We start from the raw sequence: 22,494 nt of genomic DNA, 5'->3' as shown, positions 1-22,494 counted from the left end.
AAATTTACCAAAAGCATTTGGACCGAACTTCACCGTCACCAAGTTCAGACCTGAACACAGTGTGAAGCCCAGAACAAGCTGGGACGTCATAACTCCACCTTACAGCAGACCATTGTGCCAGGTAATCATTTATATTTACATACTGGATACACTCAGAAAGGAGTGCAGTCAAAAAGTCAGGCACAATCTACATTCATGCACTATGGCTAATTATTGGATGGCACTAGAATTTATAATAACAGATCACTGTCAAAATACCTCAGCACAGATAGAACTGTATTACTACCTAAATGTACACATGTGCAAGTATTTATTTTGCCAAGACGTTTCCCCTTCAGTGTTGTATGGACTCATAGTGTTGCTACAGATAATTAAACCAGAGCTGATTTTAAAAACTTTGCTCTTTTGAATCTACACTAATCCATCATCATCTTTAAAAGCATATGTTTGTATGGTGCCTGTCCTGTGAGGGCCAAATATCTCAAAATAATCATTAATGAGTTCAGAAAACCAGGCCTGCAACTTGATTTACAAAGATAATTTAAATATATTAAAAAGAAAATACCAGCTGCACCTGTAACTGTTCAACTTGCCTGTGTGGTTAAACAGAATATGGCAGGAGTCCCACTGTCTGCTGTCAAGGCTTTCCTTATTCATGTGCTAAAGAGTCCTAAGAATCAACATTGTAACTTATCTATCACGATGACAAGAACCATGTTTATTGCTAATGCTAGTCCTGTTTCCATGCAAAAAGCAGATTGTAACTGATCTCAGAATACTGAAAGCAGAGCCAGTGACACTTTAACCTCCTGTTAAAAACCAGGGATTTATCCATAATGCCCATGTGCACCCAGCCAGATAAAGCTGCAGGCCACTCAGCTTGAAGTGATTTTTAATCGAATGCAGACGAGGCTATGAAATTAAGATGTGCTACAGTTTTCAGTGGAATAAGGGGCGCGCCCAGTTAACCCCGTTTCCAGAGACAATAGCCAACTGCTGCCACTGTAAAGAATGAATGTTTATTGTAGGCTTTTTACTTTACAGTATAAAGTGCATTGAGACAACTGAAATGAGACCTCTAAAAGTTGATTCTGTTCATCTGGACGTAGCGTTTTGTGGGAGAAACGTTTCGTCACTCATCCAAGTGACTTCTTCAGTCTCAGCTGACTGCAGGTTTCAATCTTATAAACAGTACATTTGCATAATGACTGAAACCAGCCCACTGAAGGAACAATGGGCTGGGAGGTCAGTTCCTTAATCATAATTATGCAAATTCTCATGACCATTCATCAACAACCACTGACCAAAACCTACTGATCAATGGCCATGAGTACCATTCACAGAGAGTTGGGGAATGGCTGCAATCACAGCAGTGTAAGATGCTGACAGATGAACCCTTAGGCCCCCTCCTCAATTCAGAGATGGTCTTTCCCTTTTCATGTAAATGGCCTCCTTGACTCCTGGACAGCGTTCTTCCTGTCCAGGATGTGTACATCCTCATCCTTGAAAGAGTGTCCACTGGCCTGTAGGTGTAAATAGACTGCAGAGTCCTGGCCTGACGAGGTAGCTCTTCTGTGTTCGCCAGAGGTTGTTTGGGTTCCCCGATGTATAAATCCTGGCAATCCTCCTGGCACTTAAAACCCTCACGTCATCCTTTAAAATACTCACACTTATCACCCTAGGGACCGTTTTCTGCCACGCCCGAAAAAGTGCTATAAAAATTTATATATTAATATTTTTTTCCACTTTAAATTAGCCAATCTTTTAGACCTACTTCTCCTTGAAATATTCATGTCAAGTTTTAATTACATTTCGCGGATTTTAACCCTTTATATCCCGGTTTCGTCACATGAGCGCACTGCTTTTTTTGCCCCAAAAAACAAAAAACTTGAATATTTTCCAAAAAAAACATTTGAGGTAATATTCAATTGTTATTATAATTAGGCCTTTAGATGGACTAAAGATTGGCACCAAGAGTCATTTCGATCGCCTTTTATTTTTTTTTCAGGAGCGCATTTCATAAAATGCACACTATCGACCACGCCCAAAAAGTGCTATAAAAAATTTATATATTAATATTTTATTCCACTTTAAATTAGCCAATCTTTTAGACCTACTTCTCCTTGAAATATTCATGTCAAGTTTTAATTACATTTCGCGGATTTTAACCCTTTATATCCCGGTTTCGTCACACGAGCGCACTGCTTTTTTTGCCCCAAAAACATAAAACATAAAACATAAAATATTTTCCAAAAAAAACATTTGAAGTAATATTTTATTGTTATTATAATTAGGCCTTTAGATGGACAAAAGATTGGCACGAACATTAATTTCGATCCGGTTTTAATTTTTTTTCCAGAAGCCAAAAATGTCCCCAGGCGGCGCTGCTGCTCCTGCTCCCCCGGGGAGGAGTGCCTCTGCCGCGGGTGTGTTTCACGCAGCGCCGGAGCATATGGTTCGGTTCCCGTGTCTGCAGCACACACTTCCGCTACCACGTGAAAACAAATACGTCATTTCCTGTTGATTAAAAAAAAAAAAAATCAAACGAACCTAAGGGCAGAAAATGGTCCGGAACGAGCAGCGGGCCAAGCTGCTGCTGTACGCGGGAAATTAGTCTGCCTTTTCCGGGTATCTGTCTCGAGCAGGCCGCTGGAGAACATGTGTATGTTCCAGCAGGCGTCACATGTGGAGCAAGGGCGCCACCCGGTGGACAAATAAAAAAGTTACAACTCTAAGGCCAGTACTGCAAGCGGAAGCGGAAACATAACCGATCACGATAGATTTGACCGTAATTTTTTTGCCGTGAAAAATAGCGTTTATAATGGGTTTCAATGGGGCACAAAACGGTCCCTAGGGTGTTGAGTGTGAGTATTTTTGCTGCTAAGCCGTGTTAGGCTGATGTAAGAAAATCAGACTGAAAATTTGAAGATTTTACAAAAACGAAACCGGCTGGCAAGTTTGGCTATGCTACACCCAACACAGCGGAAATGGCGTTCATACGAATGAAAAAAGTGGCACAAAAAGAGCCCAGTATGACGTGAGGGTCAGCGTACACTATGTTAATCTGTTTGTGTCGGGGGACCCGATCCTTGGGGTGGACCAATTCTTTTTGGCACAGCGTGTTTTGGGATTTAAAAGCCACAGAGACCCGGTGTTTAGACAATATGCGTCTCAACTGTTCCGATACTCCTGACACATACGGGATCACTACAGGTTTTCGCTTGGGCAGCGGTTGTCCTTCTCTCCTGGATCAGCTGGAGCTTTTTTAGGTGCCTTCCCAGCTTTGACAAAAGTCCAGCTGGGATAACCAGATTTACTCAGGTCCTTCTTGATGTGCTGTTCTTCTGCCTCGCTGGCCGCTGTGTTAGTGGGGATGGTGTTCACTCTGTGTTGTAGCATCCTGATGACACTCAGTTTGTGCTCCAGTGGATGATGAGAGTCAAACCTTAAATACTGATCCGTATGCGTAGGTTTACGGTACACGTCAGCTTTTAGATGTCCCCCATTACTGATGTAAATCTCACAGTCTAAGAAGGCTAACCTGCCACTTTTCATATCCTCCCTGGTGAATTTGATGTGTCGGTCCACCGAGTTAATGTGATCCGTGAAATGTGGTACGTCCTGAGATTTGATTTTCACCCAGGTGTCATCCACATATCTGAACCATCCACATATCTGCTATCCTACCCTGGTGGTGTTCCAGGGTAGGATAGCAAAGCCCTCTTTTCCATTTCTTCCATGTACAAATTGACCACGATGGGTGAAACTGGTGAGCCCATGGTACACCCATGTTTCTGCCTGTAGAACTGACCCTTGAAGACACACATGAAAACACAGTTCCAAAAGCAAACACACTTGGTCGATGCTGAGAGGGGTCCTGTTGCTGAGGTTGGTGTCATCCTGTAATCTCTTACAGACTACCTCCAACGCTTCCGGGACTGGGATGCAAGTGAAGAGAGATGTAATGTCGTAAGAGACCATCAATCAATCAAAATCAAAATTTATTTATATAGCACATTTTTAAGACCGAAGTACACCAAAGTGCTTTCCATTAAAATCGCAGTACAAATAAAATCACAATAAAATATAAATTACAAATATATAAAATATAAGATAATTACATAATCTAAATACAGAGCCAGATGTAAATTACCCTAATTCGCCTTAAATGCCAGATCAAACAAATACCTTTTTAAACGTGATTTAAAAGACTGAATGGAATCTGACGCGCGAATATGAAGAGGGAGAGTATTCCATAGCCTGGGTGCAGCAACGGCAAAGGCACGGTCTCCTCTGGTCTTCAGCCGAGACCTAGGTTGCACCAAGAGCAGTTGGCCCGATGATCTTAGTGCTCTCTGAGGGCTGTACAGACAGAGGAGATCAGCTAAGTAGTCAGGTGCCATATTGTTCAAAATTTTATAAGTAAACAATAGAGTTTTAAAATCAATTCGATATTTGATAGGAAGCCAGTGTAAATTTTTCAGAACAGGGGTGATAGAGTCAAACTTTCTAGTGCCGGTCAAGAGACGTGCTGCGGCATTCTGGACCAGCTGCAGACGCTGCAGAAGAGAAGATTGTAGACCCAAGTAAAGTGAGTTACAATAGTCCAGTCTTGACATAATGAAAGCATGAATGAGTTTCTCCATATCTTTGTGTGGTATGTAGGGTTTAGCCTTAGAGATTAGGCGTAGTTGATGAAAGCTAGTTTTTACCACAGTAGAGACCTGTTTGTCAAGTTTGAAGGAACTATCCATGAAAACTCCAAGATTCCTGGCAGTATCAGTAAGGTAGTTAGCAACAGGCCCAAATGTGTCAGAAACCATGGTTTCATCTGCCTCATAATGGTAAATGGCCTGTATTTGTATAGCGCTTTTCTAGTCCCTAAGGACCCCAAAGCGCTTTACACAACCTGTCATCCACCCATTCACACACACATTCACACACTGGTGATGGCAAGCTACAATGTAGCCACAGCCACCCTGGGGCGCACTGACAGAGGCGAGGCTGCCGGACACTGGCGCCACCGGGCCCTCTGACCACCACCAGTAGGCAACGGGTGAAGTGTCTTGCCCAAGGACACAACGACCGAGACTGTCCAAGCCGGGGCTCGAACCGGCAACCTTCCGATTCCGATTAATGACATCTCTCACCTTCTCAACACAATCCAGGGTGTTCTGGATGTGGTGTACAGAGCTGCAAATCTTAATTTACATAATTAAGATTAAGGAACTGACCTCCCAGCCCATTGTTCCTTCAGTGGGCTGGTTTCAGTCATTATGCAAATGTACTGTTTATAAGATTGGGGAAACCTGCAGTCAGCTGAGACTGAAGAAGTCACCTGGATGAGTGACGAAACATTTCTCCCACAAAACACTACGTCCAGATTAACAGAATCAACTTTTGGAGATTTACTTTCCTGGGTGATTAAGAATGCATCAAGACCTTCGGAGGTGGGGTGCCCCCGGCCTCTCGGCCTGGGGCTCGGTCACTCAGGCGCGGCTGGCTGCCGGCGGAGCTCACGGGCGCGTCACTGCAACTCCCCCTGGCTTCTGCTCCGCGGCTGCTGAGTGAGCCCTCATCTGGGACTCTCCTCAGCTCTTTCCGGGACAGTGGCGCAGCTGCCCCTCTGTTGGTCTTCCTTGGTCTCTTGTGTTCTGGGGGCCTCTGGATGTCTGGAGTTTTGATCTCCTCCACACCTGCTTCATGCCCTGGAGGACGGGGCTGTGGCCCCCCCACACCCTCTAGCAGATTATTACATGAAGGAACCTTTTAAAAAACAAAAAACAAGCGCGTCCATGCTCACAGGTGTACACACGGGTGATCACACCCACAAACTACACCCTTTTTGGCTCCTACCTCAAAGCACACTGTGTTCTGTTGATCTTATGTGCTGCACAATAATGTTTAATATTTAGTATTTACTGTCATATTCCCATATATCATTGTGATGTTGTTTATTCTATTACTCTTGTTCTCTTCTGCTTGCTTTCTTTTTTCTTTCTCAGCAGGTGACCCAGGTGATTGATATATGCATTTTTTTTCTCTGCCCATTCTGTTGGTTTATGTTTTTTGCCCTTCTCCCCCGTCCCTCTTCTCAGCTGTTTCTCTTTCCCTCTTTCTTTCTCCCCTTCTTTCCCACAGTCAAGTCTGTCCCGTATTCAGTAAGTGAAAATAAAATAAACAATAAAAGGTGAATCAAATGGACCATTACGGCAAGGCTGGGATGGTCAGTTTGGTAAAGTAAATCCGTTGGGCATCTTTCTTTGCTTTAGACAACAATTCTGAGGGCAAAAGAGCCAAACGGGACAGGCCAAAAAAAAAAAAAGAAAAAAAAAAAAAGGATGCATCAAGACGAAACTGACATGAGAGAAACTTTATGATAAAACACTGTTTGAGATTAACAGAGTGAGGTCACGTTACTCTGGTGTGTTTAAGTAGATTTCTATTTTTATTTTTCACTGGAGAAGAACTTGGCTTCTGTAGCCTAAAACTCCAACACTGTTCAGGCCATACACAGGTCGAACGTTATGGAATACTCAATTAACTATTAGTGCTTTACTTTGATCTTGATCAGGAGCAAAGAAAATAAAAGCTGCTGGAGTAACTGCTGCTGTTCTCCTGTCCGTCACATTCCTCCCTGTCTTCCTTTGGATTCGGTGAGCAGATCTGTTGCATTAAACTTTTACTTTTCAGTCATTGTGTTGTTCTTTTGTTCATTATCATTTCACTCCTCAGAAAAAAGAGGAATTCCAAGGAATCATCCAAGACTGAAGGCAGAGCAGACAACAAAGAACAGGTGAAACCAGAAATATAAATGCAGTAAAAAAAAATCATCATTCACCATTCTAATCTAAGATCTTTTTTTCTATGCAGTGTCTCTCTGATCAGGAGGAGCCACAGGAACAGGATGATCTTCAGTATGCCAGCATCCACTTCTCTAAAAACCAGGCAGATCCTCTCTACAGCAACAGCAGTTCAGCCCCACAGACACCTGGAGGAACAGAAAGTTACACTTAAAAACTGAAAACTATTTAATAATAATAATAATAATAATAATAATAATAATAATAATGAATAATAATTTGAATGAAAGAGTCCAGGCAACTAATCAGTCTTCCTACACACATGTGATTGTATCACATCATCTCAACGAGAATAATGTCTTTAAGTTGTTGAACTTCATGCAGATCGTACATGATTTAATTACGCTCACCGCAGAAACATAAAATAATATTTTTAATTACAAGTTTGACTCTTGTTAATATAAAAACCACCTACTTTCACTTTTTTGAGTTTACTGTGTTACACCGCTGTTAAATTAAATTAAAAAGTACAGCCCTGTGGTGAGCAGCTCCTCACATAATACGATGAGCCTCGCTAGAAGATTCAAATGAATATCTGGGAAATGCATTGCCTGCTTTAGCGTTCTTCTTTTGTTTTTAAGCTTGTTTTTTTCACCATCATAATATAATTTCATGCTACATACTCAGAATCAACTAATTTCTGTCTATGAACCAAAAGCCATTGATGAAGAGGATCCATCCAGACTGCACCCTGCAGTCAACAAGATGTGGTCAACAAAGCCATAATTCCCATTAGCAGAAAGAAGCTGCATCATGGGAGGTTTGGTCTGTTCACTCAGTGAGCATCACAATTTAGCCAGCATGGTGGCTACTGGAGCTAGTTTCATTTTCACAAACCAAAATAATCTTTTGCTGCTCTTTTTCTTTCCTCATCACTTGTAGAAAAATACACGTATGTGATCAAACATGATTATCATAGTCTGTTTTCTGATGTTTGATATCCTGATGTATTATTATCATAATCACATTTATTTCAAACTGCACAAAGAAATTGACTTTTTAAAACGATTAACTTTTTTAACAAATCATTAAATAACACCTGATTTTTCAATAGCACTTCATTACTCTGATGTCTCACAGTGATATATATGGTTTATAAAACATTATTCTGCTACACCTCAACTTCTATGTGACTTTAATTTTCCATGGTGCTTTTTTTGCATCAATAAAATTGTATAATATCAGCTTATGTCATGTTAATGCTGACTGGCTATTTGATATAACAGATCCAAACAGAGCACACTGTCTGGATCTAGGTAAAATGGTGAAATGTGTTTGTTTTGAAAGAAAATTACAAAAATAACATTAAATTCCTTACAAAAAAATATAAATTATAGTGATTAACAGAAATATTCACAACAAATTCTCTGTAAAAACTCCCTTATGTATTGTCACAAACTGGGTCAAAGGGCAAAGAGAGAGTTCATAGGTACATCTTTAACTGAACTCTTTGTGTCATGATAGTCCCATACAGTAGAAGACAAATTACTAAAATCATTTAGCTACATTTATTTCTAAATTTACTGCTATATTTTGTGTTCTGTGCAAATGAACGCTGTCAAAACCACCAACACAAAGCACCAAAAAGTGCCTTGAAACATAAACAACATACATTATTAAAGTGACAGAACTTCAGGTTACAAAAAGACACAATCACTAATTAGTGAGATACACGAGTCTCACAATAAATCCACACATGTTGGGATTTATCATAAAGACAACACTAAATGCATTTGTACAGCTAGCTTTCTTCATAGACAAAAATAGACACGTGTTTGGATAAGAAAAAATAACTTCACCAAACATGGTGGAGGAATTATTATGGTATGTGTGGCTGCCAGTGTTGATGATGTGACTGTGGATATAAGCAGCAGACTGAATTCTGAGTACAGGTATACACTCTCTTCTCAGATTCAGCCAAATGCTGCAAAACCAATTGGATGGTCCTTCAGATTGCAAATAGATAATGAATCAAAGCATATTACAAAACCAACAGGAGAGTTTCTCAGTATTCATCAATGGCAAAGTCACCAGCTGATCTTAACACCTAGGAGCATCCTTTTCAGTTACAGAAGACAAAACTGAAGTCAGAGAGACCCACAAAGAAACAGCTACTAAAGGTGGCTGCAAGAAAGACCAGGCAAAGTGTCTCAAGAGAGGAAACTCTTAAAGTGTTCCTGATTTTTTTCTTTCTTTCTTTTGTTTTACTGCCCTCTAGTGATAAAATGTTAGCTTGGAGCTTTGAGTTTCATCTCTCAGTACTCTCTCTCCCTGAGTGAAAAATCCTTTAAAGAATTTGGCCATTCAAAATAAATAAACTTGTTTGTATATTGATAACAAACACCTTAAGGTCTGATTTAATTCCACAGTAAACACAGACCTTGCCCCAAATCCCCCCTAACCAGGCTAGCCCACAGGTCACATGACCACTACTTAACTAGAAACCATGCTTTTTTTTCTTCCCCTGTCATATATAATGAGTAATACATACAAATCATTTCAGTACATAGGTATGATCCCCAATGTCCTGTTCGGAGAACAATTACTTTCTAGCTGTCTGATTGGATTTTTGTTTTTAATAAATCAGTCTCATGATTGTGAGCCCCACCTAATGTATAAACAAATGGAAGGCAGGCAGGGTAGTGAGGTGAGGAGACCAAAGACATTACTGCCAGGCAACCCTACATCTGATATGGCTCCCCAGTACCATTCCAGCCTTCCACTAGCACCTATAGTGGATCCTGTTGTGTCATTTGTAAGTATAATTGTCTTTATGTAGGTGAGTGCTAAGCTAGTGCTATGTAGGGCAGCAGATATCGATTGTTCAGATAAGAAATACTTATGTCTTATTAATGAGCAATAATAAAAAAAAGAGAGTCTTTTAAAATGAATTGCTCATTGACTTCCATTTCAGACATTGCAATGTTTTAAATTTTAACTGGATATAATGGTTGTCAAAAACTTCAATTCAATTCAATTCAATTCAATTTTATTTATATAGCGCCAAATCACAACAAAAGTCGCCTCAAGGCGCTTCATAGATACAGAGAAAAACCCAACAATCATATGACCCCCTATGAGCAAGCACTTTGGCGACAGTGGGAAGGAAAAACTCCCTTTTAACAGGAAGAAACCTCCGGCAGAACCAGGCTCAGGGAGGGGCGGCCATCTGCTGCGACCGGTTGGGGTGAGAGAAGGAAGACAGGATAAAGACATGCTGTGGAAGAGAGACAGAGGTTAATAACAGATATGATTCAATGCAGAGAGGTCTATTAATACATAGTGAGTGAGAAAGGTGACTGGAAAGGAAAAACTCAATGCATTATGGGAATCCCCCGGCAGCCTACATCTATTGCAGCATAACAAAGGGAGGATTCAGGGTCACCTGGTCCAGCCCTAACTATATGCTTTAGAAAAAAGGAAAGTTTTAAGCCTAATCTTAAAAGTAGAGATAGTGTCTGTCTCCCGAATCCAGACTGGAAGCTGGTTCCACAGAAGAGGGGCCTGAAAACTGAAGGCTCTCCCTCCCATTCTACTTTTAAATACTCTAGGAACAACAAGTAGGCCTGCAGAGCGAGAGCGGAGCGCTCTAATAGGGTGATATGGTACTACAAGGTCATTAAGATAAGATGGGGCCTGATTATTTAAGACCTTGTATGTGAGGAGCAGGATTTTGAATTCAATTCTGGATTTAACAGGAAGCCAATGAAGGGAAGCCAAAACAGGAGAAATATGCTCTCTCTTTCTAGTCCCTGTCAGGACTCTTGCTGCAGCATTTTGGATTAGCTGAAGGCTTTTCAGTGAGTTTTTTGGACATCCTGATAATAATGAATTACAGTAGTCCAGCCTGGAAGTAATAAATGCATGAACTAGTTTTTCAGCGTCACTCTGAGACAGGATATTTCTAATTTTAGAGATGTTGCGCAAATGGAAGAAAGCAGTCTTACATATTTGTTTAATATGTGCGTTGAAGGACATGTCCTGGTCAAAAATGACTCCAAGGTTCCTCACCGCGTTACTGGAGGCCAAGGTAATGCCATCCAGAGTAAGAATCTGATTAGATACCATATTTCTAAGATTTTCAGGGCCGAGTACAATAACCTCAGTTTTATCTGAATTAAGAAGCAGAAAGTTAGCGGCCATCCAGGTCTTTATGTCTTTAAGACATTCCTGCAGTTTAACTAATTGGTGTGTGTTATCTGGCTTCATGGACAGATAGAGCTGGGTGTCATCTGCATAGCAGTGAAAATGTATGCTATGTCTTCTAATGATGCTGCCTAAGGGAAGCATGTATAATGTAAACAGAATTGGTCCTAGCACTGAACCCTGTGGAACTCCATAATTAACCTCAGTGTGTGAAGAGGACTCTCCATTTACATGCACGAATTGGAGTCTATTAGATAGATATGATACAAACCACTGCAGTGCAGTACCTGTAATACCTACAGCATGTTCTAATCGCTCTAATAGGATATTATGATCAACAGTATCGAACGCTGCACTGAGGTCTAGCAGGACAAGCACAGAGATGAGTCCACTGTCAGAGGCCATAAGAAGATCATTTGTAACCTTCACTAAAGCTGTTTCTGTGCTGTGCTGAGCTCTGAAACCTGACTGAAACTCTTCAAATAAACCATTCCTCTGCAGATGATCTGTTAGCTGTTTGACAACTACTCTTTCAAGGATTTTTGATATGAAAGGAAGGTTGGAGATTGGCCTATAATTAGCTAAGACTGCTGGGTCTAGAGATGGCTTTTTGAGTAAAGGTTTAACTACAGCCAGCTTGAAGGCCTGTGGTACATAGCCGATTATTAGAGATAGGTTGATCATATTTAAGATCGAAGAATTAATTAATGGCAGGACTTCTTTGAGCAGTTTTGTAGGAATGGGGTCTAAAAGACACGTTGATGGTTTGGAGGAAGTAATTATTGAAGTTAACTCAGAAAGATCAATTGGAGAAAAAGAGTCTAACTTAATATCAATGGTACTAAGAGTAGCTGTAGATAATATTACATCTGTGGGATGATTATTGGTAATTTTTTCTCTAATGATAAAAATTTTATTTGTGAAGAAGTTCATGAAGTCATTACTAGTTAACGTTAAAGGGATGGTTGGCTCAAAAGAGCTCTGACTTTTTGTCAGCCTGGCTACAGTGCTGAAGAGAAACCTAGGGTTGTTCTTATTTTCTTCAATCAGTGATGAATAGTAAGATGTTCTGGCTTTGCGGAGGGCTTTCTTATAAAGCAGCAAACTATTTCTCCAGGCTAAATGATGATCCTCTAGATTTGTGACACGCCATTTCCTCTCCAGATTACGAGTCATCTGCTTTAGGGTACGTGTTTCAGAATTATACCACGGAGTCAGGTACTTCTGATTTGAGGCCTTAGTTTTCACAGGAGCTACAGTATCCAGAGTCGTACGTAGTGAGGAGGTGAAATTATTAACAAGATAATCGACCTCTGTTGGGGTAGCGTTCAGATAGCTGCTTTGCTCTGTGTTGGTACAGGGCATTGGAGATGATAACAGTGGGTGGATTATATTCTTAAACTTAGTTACAGTGCTTTCAGAAAGACATCTACTTTGATAAAGTCTACTCTTCACCGCTGTGTAATCAGTTATTGTAAAAGTAAATGTTATCAGGAAATGATCAGACAGGAGAGGGTTTTCAGGAAACACTGTTAAATGTTCAGGTTCGATGCCATATGTTAGAACAAGATCTAGAGTGTGATTAAAGTGGTGGGTGGGTTCTTTTACATTTTGAGAGAAACCAATTGAGTCTAATAACAGATTAAATGCCATGTTGAGGCTGTCATTTTTAGCATCTACATGGATGTTAAAATCACCCACAATAATTATTTTATCTGAGCTCAGAACTAAATTAGATATAAAGTCTGAGAAATCAGACAGAAACTCTGTGTAAGGCCCAGGTGGACGATAGATGATAACAAGTAAGACTGGTTTCTGAGTTTCACAGCTGGGGTGGACAATGTTAAGCATCAGGCTTTCAAATGAATTAAAAGTCTGTCTTGGTCTTTCATTAATTAATAGGCTGGTGTGAAAAATTGCTGCCACACCGCCCCCTCGGCCTGTGCTTCGAGATTTCTGGTAGTTAGAATGGCTCGGGGGTGTTGATTCATTTAAACTAACATAATCATCCTGCTGCAACCAGGTTTCTGTAAGGCAGAGTAAATCAATTTGTTGATCAATTATTAAGTCATGTACTAACAGAGACTTGGAGGAGAGAGACCTAATATTTAATAATCCACATTTCACTGTTTTACTCTTTGGTTCAGATGTGGATACTGTATTGTTCTTTCTTTGTGATTGTTTATGTTTAAGTTGTTTGTTGCTGGTTTTTAGTTTGTTTTTTGTCTTTTTGGAAGCTGACACAGTCTCTATGGAGATGGGTTTTTGGGGGGGTAGCAGGAGGAGAGAAGCTGCAGAGAAGCGTGTAAGACTGCAACTCTGCTTCCTGGTCCCAACTCTGGATAGTCATATTTTGGGGGGTTTAATAAATTTGTCCATATTTCTAGAAATGAGAGCTGCTCCATCCAAAGTGGGATGGATGCCATCTCTCCTAACAAGACCAGGTTTCCTCCAGAAGGTTTGCCAATTATCTATGAAGCCCACATCGTTTCTGGGACACCACTCAGACAGCCAGCAATTTAAGGAGAACATGCGGCTAAACATGTCACTCCTGGTCTGATTGGGGAGGGGACCAGAGAAAACTACAGAGTCCGACATTGTTTTGGCAAAGTTGCACACCGATTCAATATTGATTTTAGTGACCTCCGATTGGCGTAACCGGGTGTCATTACTGCCGACGTGAATTATGATTTTACTGAATTTACGTTTACCCTTAGCCAGCAGTTTTAAATTTCCTTCAATGTCGCCTGCTCTGGCCCCTGGAAGACAATTGACTATGGTTGCCGGTGTCTCTAGCTTCACATGTCTGAGAACAGAATCGCCAATTACCAGAGTTTGACCCCCGGCGGGTGTGTCGCCGAGTGGGGAAAAACGGTTAGACACATGAACGGGTTGGTGGTGTACCTGGGGCTTCTGTTTAGGACTATGCTTCCTCCTCACCGTGACCCAGCCGCCCTGATTCCCCAGCTGCTTGGGACCTGCCGGGGAACAGCTAGCGGGGCCTACGCTATTTTCGGCTGCACCAGCTACAGGGGCCTGGCTAGCTGCGGGTGAATGAAGGGTGCGAAGCCGAGTCTCCAATTCAGTAATCCTGGCCTCCAGCGCTGCAAATATGCTACATTTGTTACAGATATCATTACTGCTAAAGGAGGCCGAGGAGTAACTAAACATCTGACACAATGAGCAAGAAAGTGCAGGAGGGACAGGTGAAGTAGCCATGGTGCTAATGAGTCGGCTACGAGCTAAGCTAGGCTAGCGAGACAGTACAGAGACAGTGAGTGAATACTTTGGCTATAAATTAGGTAGTGAGTACACAGAAAGTGTGCTTCGGAGGAAGCACGTGAAGATTATACTATGAAAGAAGAATGTATTTAAAAGTTGTTAATTAAATCGCTAAGCAAATAAGCTACTCAGAAACACCACTGTGTTTGAGCAGGAACAGGAAGTGATACTCTACCACAGAGCGAGCGAACACCAAGTGACAGCGCAACAACAACAACAACTAAACCCCTTTAGGTAATTTAATACCAACCATATCAATTTTTTTTAAAGAAAACCATTTTTAAAGCAAAAAAATCAAAGATCAAAGTCATTGCAATCTAAACTAAGACATAAAAATGTACATTTATCTTCTTAGACAGCTTTCTGACATTAATGAGGTAGATTAGGCATGTTCTCATTTTTATGAGTTTTTGTGAATGTGTGTGTCTGCAGGTTTAAGTGTACAAGTAAATAAAGGAGTTTGTGCCTGTAACCCTTTAAAGGAGTATCTGGTGGCTGCAATGAAGAAAAGCAAGCAAACAAAAAAAATATTAACACAATTTATATAGCACACTATTTTACATTATTTTACTTTCAATCTAAAAAATGTTTGAAATGAATATGGTCTAATACACCCCAAGCCCTCCTTTAAACTCACCACTGTTTGCTGCAGGTACTGCTACAGCACTCCTACTCTGGAGTTTATCACATCAGTGCACTCCTGAACAGCGGACTTATTTTTGAACAGTAATAATAATTTTTTGCACATCAGGTCATCCTGCATACTAAGCCAACATATTGAGGTCATAGTTCTTTTGCACACATCTCTGTTTCACACTTTAATATTGTCTTCTTTTTGTCTTCATTTATTTATTTGTACTATTTGTATTTTATATGTTCTATTTCTATTGTATATATTAATTGGCATCTCTGTGGGCACAGCAAAGAAAGAATTTCATTGCACAGAGAAATCCCTTTTTTTCTTTGAATACATGACAATAAACACTTTGAATCTTGAATCTCTTGAATCTACAGAGCTGCGTGTTAAACTAAGATAAGATGAACAAACAACTTCTGTTGAGAATTTTTTATAATCGAATTATTCAAATTACTCCGTGAATTGTTGCAGACCCATGCATTAAAAGACGTGAGACAGGTGGAGGACGATCCCACTCAGTGGCAGACCGGCTGTCATCCCATCCCATTGACCCAGCACCCAAGGGAGGCCATAGCTTCAAGGAGTACAGCAAAGGGCCACATTTCAGCCTGACAGCTTGATCATGGGGAACTCTCCAGATTGTAAGTTACCAGAATTCTGGAGATGTCATAGGATCCAGTAAATATTCCAGTAAAAGCTGACGTACTGAAGCAACTTCTTTACTCAAAGAATATGACATTTAGAAAACCGTCACTCCCTTCTTGCTTCCTCTTCTGTAGTGCTAGCCAGATTTTGCTAGAAAATTTTAAATTGGATCTATTTAAATATTACAGCTTCCCATCCCACAGCCAAATAAAGGAGATGTGGAAATTTTTTTTAGTCTGTTACAGATAAAAGATAAGTTTATTGTATTTATGTGTTCTGTCTTGCAATGTAAGAGACGCAGCAGCAGATTAGAATCAAGTATAGAAAGACTTTATATATTTTCTACATCACCAAATTAATACATGGATATTCCCTGGACAACGTAACACAAAGTTTGCGCTCCATTCACAGGTTTTAGCAAAGTACACATAGCAACCTCCACATATAAAACATATTCCACCAGTAGAGAATCTGTAATGCACATAAAACAAATATAAGAGACTGTCGTCAATCGCAGAACAGTAACCAGACTCCTCTATGGCTCTGTGGCTGAAGAGTTCACTATATACAACACTTACTCATCATCAAGCCAGTCTATATCTGGAAAGAAATGTTTCAATATTCACCTCTCAGACTCACCAACATGGCCACCCACTGATGGCTCCAACCCTGGCGAGCTGCTCCCCCCATCACCCTCTCTCCACATTCCCCAAGTAAGGACTGATTGAAATCTCAACACTCTGTTCACTTTTCAACATACATCAAGATTTATACACCTGAGTCACAAACCCAGAATCCCTGTGATGTCCCCATTTTTACTTTATAATGAATATTATTACTATGGAAGGAGGAAATGCGCGCGCGTGCACACACACACATATTATAAACCCTCTGGTGACTGTTAACATATATGTGTAACGAGTATTTGAACCATTCTGCTTGATTTAGCTGCTGTCAAGTTTTAGCAAACAATAGCTGTAGGGCTCAAGTGTTGGACTGGGCATGACAGAGAGAAGCAGAGTGTAAATGGTAAATGGCTTGTATTTATATAGCGCTTTACTAGTCCCTAAGGACCCCAAAGCGCTTTACATATCCAGTCATCCATACATTCACACACTGGTGATGGCAAGCTACATTGTAGCCACAGCCACCCTGGGGTGCACTGACAGAGACGAGGCTGCCGGACACTGGCGCCACCGGGCCTTCTGACCACCACCAGTAGGCAACGGGTGAAGCGTCTTGCCCAAGGACACAACGACCGAGACTGTCCAAGCCGGGGCTCGAACCGGCAACCTTCCAATTACAAGGCGAATTCCCAGCTCTTGAGCCACGATCGCCCGTAGTTTGAGATTCTTTCTTCCCTTAGAGAAATCACACAGGCTGGCGGCCTTACTGCAGACAATAATAAAAGGCACTAATTTACATGAGGAACAGATCATCAGAGAGAGCAAAACGAAACAAGTCTACCACCCACTAATGATGTGTCGGTCGCGAACGAAATGGCTCTTACACAGACACAGAGAGAGGTATGAGTTTTCTTCAGTGTATTTCTGACATTCAGGATTTCTCTTGAACAAATGGCCATAATTTCCTAACCGTAGGGGCTAGAACGGTCATTCTGACACCGTTTTGTTCAGAAGGGATGGGGGAATCTTCAGGTGTTCATAATTCATAAATAAAGTATAAATTATTGAAGATATATGACTTGTAATACACTGTAACTAAGTAGAGGCGAAGCAAAAACTGCCTTGACTTGCCCTCAAACAACATTTTGTAAATCGAAATCTATATCAGCATCAAAATCATTCTTTCACCGTAAGAAACAGCAGGGGTTGGTGAACAGTCATGGAAATTTTCAGGGCTCTGTTGAAATCCATCAAAAAGATATGACGAGAGAAAAAAGTGCCTCATTTACAGAGTTTGAAATCTGAAGAAATCTGAGCGAGAGACAAATTTCCTACCCTCAAAAAAATGTAATTCATGACCAAACGGTAACAGATGAGAAACAAATTCTTGAATTGTGAGCGTCAGGAGTGTCTGAAGATATATTGGCACAAGCCTCATGTCTCAACTTTGCTTTGTTAAGCAGATATGACAATTTGAAAATGTGTCTCATTAGAGAAATCCAGCGGTGATTTTGAACAAACTCTCCATTGACTGTCTATGGAGAGTTTTCAGACTTTGTGTTGACATTTTCTGAAAGCCAGCAAAAATACCTACGTTTTGATGTATAATTTGTGGGGGTTGAGTGGAAATTGAGCGAGTAGTAAGAAGTTGCTGGGACATGAAGAGAAAATTCAAAAAGCTCAAGTGTCCACTCTGAGTTAATTGCACAGCAACCATAACAACGCATGTATTTTCTGAAAAATCACAAAGCTGCAACTGAAAACTTAAAGAGGCATTAAATTAAAATGGTAACAGATATGAAAAAGCTGAATCATACATGAATAGCCCAATAATCTGAGAATGTTTTAAAGTTTGAATGGAGTTTCTACGTGAAAGTATAAGGATGTAGTTAAGTTTCAAAATCAAGCAAGTTTTAGCAGAATTTTGGAAGTTTTCCATTCATTTTCCATGCCTGTGAGGCATTCACACAACTACACACTCCAAACACGCTGAACCAGCGGTCCCCAACCCCTGGGCCTCGGACCGGTACCGGTCGGTGAGTTGTTTGGTACCGGGCCGCGAGAGTTGAGGCTCAGGTGTGAAATGTCTGGTTTTCAGGGTTTTTATCGGTTTTCAGCGTTATTTTGTTATCGTTTTTATCGTTAACTCGGTTTTCCTGGGTCTTTTCACGTGTGTTATGAATAAAAAAAAAATTTCGGTACCAGTACTAGTTTTATTTTGTTGTATTTCTCCGCGACACCTTAAAGGCCGGTCTGTGAAAATATCGTCGGGCATAAACCGGTCCGTGGTGCAAAAAAGGTTGGGGACCGCTGCGCAAAACTCGCTCTCTCTCTTTTTCTGCTCTCTCTCTCTTTCTCCTAAAACTTCCCCTGGTTTTTTTTGGGGTTTTTTTGGCGGGGTGTTGCTCATAAGCAGAGAGTGCTGTCCTTAGACAGTAAACGTGACGAAACTATTGAGGAAAAAACGCAGCGTATATATTGTCTATCATGACTCTGGTTTTACGTGGCCTATCAATACAGTTTATAAATTGGTATATATCACCTTGTTGCTTTGTCTTTAAGGGGTAATGTGATTGGCTTACCACGACTATTTTATTCTTCCTCAGTCAAACAGCAGCACTCATGCCATTGTTTTGCCCCCTTAGCTACAGGTGTTGTGCTAGACAGTGATCGTGATTACCGTCCGCGGGAGCGTGCAGCTGCTTAAAGCTGTAGCGTCCAGATTACTTACAGCTACTTCCCCGTTAGTAACGCTGTTACTCGTAACGCCGTTATTCCCATCACTGACTACCACACACCAAATCTGGTCGTTGGTACGACCTGGCTTGTGTAGCCACTAGATAACAAAAGCTCAACACTGTGCTTAGCATCCTGGAGCACTTCTGTTGTGTTTTGTACGTGTTTTGGAGTTTGTACGTGCTTCGGGGGTTTGAAGATATTTGTAGCTTATTTTAGGAGTTAGAAATGTGTGAGATAGAATGTAGAATAGTGTAGAGACACTGACACTGCCCTGAACGTGTCATAAAATTAGGAGTAAACTTGATATTGTATTTGTTTTAAATGTTATATACCTATGTGGTATGTGACTTTTGTTGCCATGATGCCAGGTCTCTCTTGGAAATGAGATTTTTAATCTCAATGAGATTTTTTTTACCTGGATAAATAAAGGATTAATAAAAAAGGAGACCTTCCCCCACCTTGAGCTAAAAAAGTAAGCCAGAGAGAAGTTATAGCTGAGTGGAAATTCCCCAGGGGATGCCTGGTGTTTGTAACCTGATAATTGTGGTCTGGAGGGGAGACACATCACAAGTGAGTGAGTGAGACGGTAGACAGCAGTGAGGAGGAGAGTGCGAGTGCATCGCAAAAACACATCTGGCTGCAGTTTGAAGAAGAAACAGATACTAACTAAGAGGGGAAACCGCATATGCCCATCCAAGCTGACTCAGCTTGGATGGGCATATGCGGTTTGTCCTCAAGGCCTGGTTCCCACTGGATTCTTGGCTGACTCATCAAACGAAGACTTAACTACATTACTTAAAAACCACTTCATCTCTCCATTCCTCGTGAGAGAGTTAGAGCAGGATTGTAAACATGTTCCTTATTTTGGTCCTCAGACTTGACTTTGCTTCTTCTTAAACACGGTACTGAACTTTAAGCTCTTTCAGATTAATCACATATACAGAGGGTACAGTCAGGTGTATGTTAACAGTTTCTGCTTTTACTTACAGACCTCAGGAAAAAGCCACGTTTGACAGCTCTTTGAAGACAGCTCCATTGTGGATTGTATTTAAAGGTGTTGCTGGGACTCATTTACTTCAAATACACATTATCAACCAGCAGTTATGTTTTATGGACTTGGAGAGATGAGAGGAACAGCTATAAGTTTAATTGCTGCAACCTGTGGACTTCTTGTCCTTCTCAGTTTAACAGGCAAGTCTACTTTACAGTATTTATTGTAATGTCAAACAGAAGTGATACAGGAAAAATATTTATGCAACCACTTTTACTTTTTTCTTTAAAAGAAAAAGAAAAAAAAGAATTTTTTTACAGACAACCCCAAATCAAAAGAGTTAGGACGGTATGTTATGAAAATGAAAATGAAAACAGTATTCCAATAGTTCTTGCAACACATTTAAAAAAAAAGTTGGAACATCCTTTAGAAAAGGAGCTTAATCTTTTAACATTTTTTATTATAAGAATGTATTATTTTTCAGTCTTTTCTCCATGTTTCTTAGTTTCCTCAGTCATATTTCCCTCTGTCTCTCGCTCTCTTTTTGTGTTCTCACTCTCGCTGTCTCTCTGTTTTTAGTCAGACTCTCATTGTGTGTTTCTCATACTTCCCAATTTATGTTGACAGTCTCTTGTCCCGTGTACATTGTGTTCAATTTTGCTTCCAAAGTCTCGTCAGTTAATTTTTTTCAGCTGTGTTCCCCAGATGTGGCAGGCAGGTAGGTTAGGACCCAAATGTAAGACTCTCTGTCCTGATTCTCTCCTGTATATTGGCTCTCTCACTCTGTCTGTTGTTTTGATCTCCCTCTTGCTCTGTGCATCATTTGTTTAGAGCCTGCAGTGTTTGTATCCATGAGTATCTGCCAGTTAAGTTGGATTAAGTTATTTTTAATTTCCAGCAATGAAGCTGTTGTTCAGTCCAGCCTGATAATGTTACATTTGAGTCCTGACCTACCTGCCAGCCACACACAGCACTTCATGACATTTAAAGCTTCCTTTCTATGTAACCTCAATATTCCCATCAGTTTCCCCCTAAATATTTTATTATACAAGTTGTACTGATGAAAATACACAACAGATCATATTTTTTCTTTCTTATGATTTGCTTTGAGAACGAGCTTGGCTATTCACAGTGAAAATCTTGTCCAACAGGTACAGCTGGGTCTTCCAGCATTTGGGTTGTACGTGAAGGAGAGGATCTTTCACTTTATAGTTTTTTGACTGTGTCTGGAAACACAAAGTTCTTCTGCAAGGAAAAATGTGAGCGAGCAGAAAACATCCTCATTAAAACAGATGAAACCACAGCTCAGAGCGGCAGATTCAGCATTGAATACAAAGATGCAGCTTCAGGAAGAGGAAGCCTGACTTTTACCATCACAAATATGAGAAAGTCTGACTCAGGAATGTACCGGTATGGTTTGGGTAAATCTTCAGCTCCAGATTCATACTCAGACTTTGAGGTCAGAGTTTCAAATGGTGAGTTTCTACTAAAAGTCAAAATTGGGAAACCAATCACCTACTCTCATACCTCCATAAACTCTCAGGATAAATACAGTCCTATTTAAACTTAGTCACTTTATGTATTTATTATATAATTCATGGATGTTCATCTATTTAACAGAAATTGCTAAAAACTCTAGAGTCTCCCGTGCACAGAGTGAGGGAGAAGAAATCTCATTTCCATGTCCCACTGCTGTCCAGGCACAGAGGAAGTTCCTTTGTAAGAATCCGTGTGAGAAAGAAGGAAATATCTTCATTGACACAACTAATGACAAAGTTCAGAATGGCAGGTACAGCATTGAATACACAAAAGGATCTGCGTTTGAACTTCGGGCAACCATCAGACATCTGACCAAGTCTGACACGGGACAGTACAGGTGTGGTTACGGGGACCCTTTATCTCCTGATTCATATGACACTGAAATTATTTTGGTTGTAGATGGTAAGTTTCTTTTCATAATAATAACAATTCTTGATATGTTCATCCTATAGCTTGTTGTTAAACAAACAAAATGTTGCAAATTAGGGATTAGATTAAAGTTCATAGTAAAAGATGCCAGTCTTTCTACAATTCTCTCTGTTTTGTTCTTTTTCTGCCCGTCCTTTCCAGCACTGTAGCAATCAGAATTATTGTTTGAAGACCAGGAGAAATGCCCAACAGATTTATTTTACCAAGTGGACCATCCTGGCTTTTGATATACTGGTAGATGGTCAGGTGGCCAGGAGGGGACAGAGGTGGAATGCTTTCCCTGCACCTGTAAATTGTTATTATAATTTTTTAATTATGATTAAAATAATCCCACTATTGTCCTCTCTCACTTATTCACAGACATTTGGGACATTATTGGACACAATATTCATTGTAATTGGGTCTTTTTCAGTTTAAACCTTTTGCAAACATATATGAGATTCTTGACGGGTTCCAGTCACACTTTAAAGAACAGTATTATGCTGTATTCCGTCTTGTTCTCTATGAAACATGTTTAAATGGAATCTTAGAAATTCAATTCAGATCTATGAAAGTGAATATAAATAAGTCTGCTTTCTGATTTTTCTATAATGGGCT

The 22,494-nt window shown here is 40.4% G+C and overlaps 1 long non-coding RNA gene across 1 annotated transcript; it reads left to right on the top strand.

Annotated features, from left to right (window-relative positions):
- The first annotated feature begins 5,238 nt into the window (after positions 1–5,238).
- LOC145429590 (uncharacterized) lies at positions 5,239–8,047 on the top strand. Its single transcript, XR_013909835.1, has 2 exons — positions 5,239–6,796; positions 6,874–8,047. It is a non-coding gene; the product is annotated as an uncharacterized LOC145429590 (long non-coding RNA).
- The last annotated feature ends 14,447 nt before the right edge of the window (positions 8,048–22,494 follow it).

The sequence above is a fragment of the Astatotilapia calliptera genome, chromosome 6 (genome assembly GCF_964374335.1).
Source record: "Astatotilapia calliptera chromosome 6, fAstCal68.1, whole genome shotgun sequence".
Classification (NCBI taxonomy): Eukaryota; Metazoa; Chordata; class Actinopteri; order Cichliformes; family Cichlidae; genus Astatotilapia; species Astatotilapia calliptera.
Note: the sequence above shows the minus strand (reverse complement) of the source record. Positions and strands in the feature narration are given on the sequence as shown.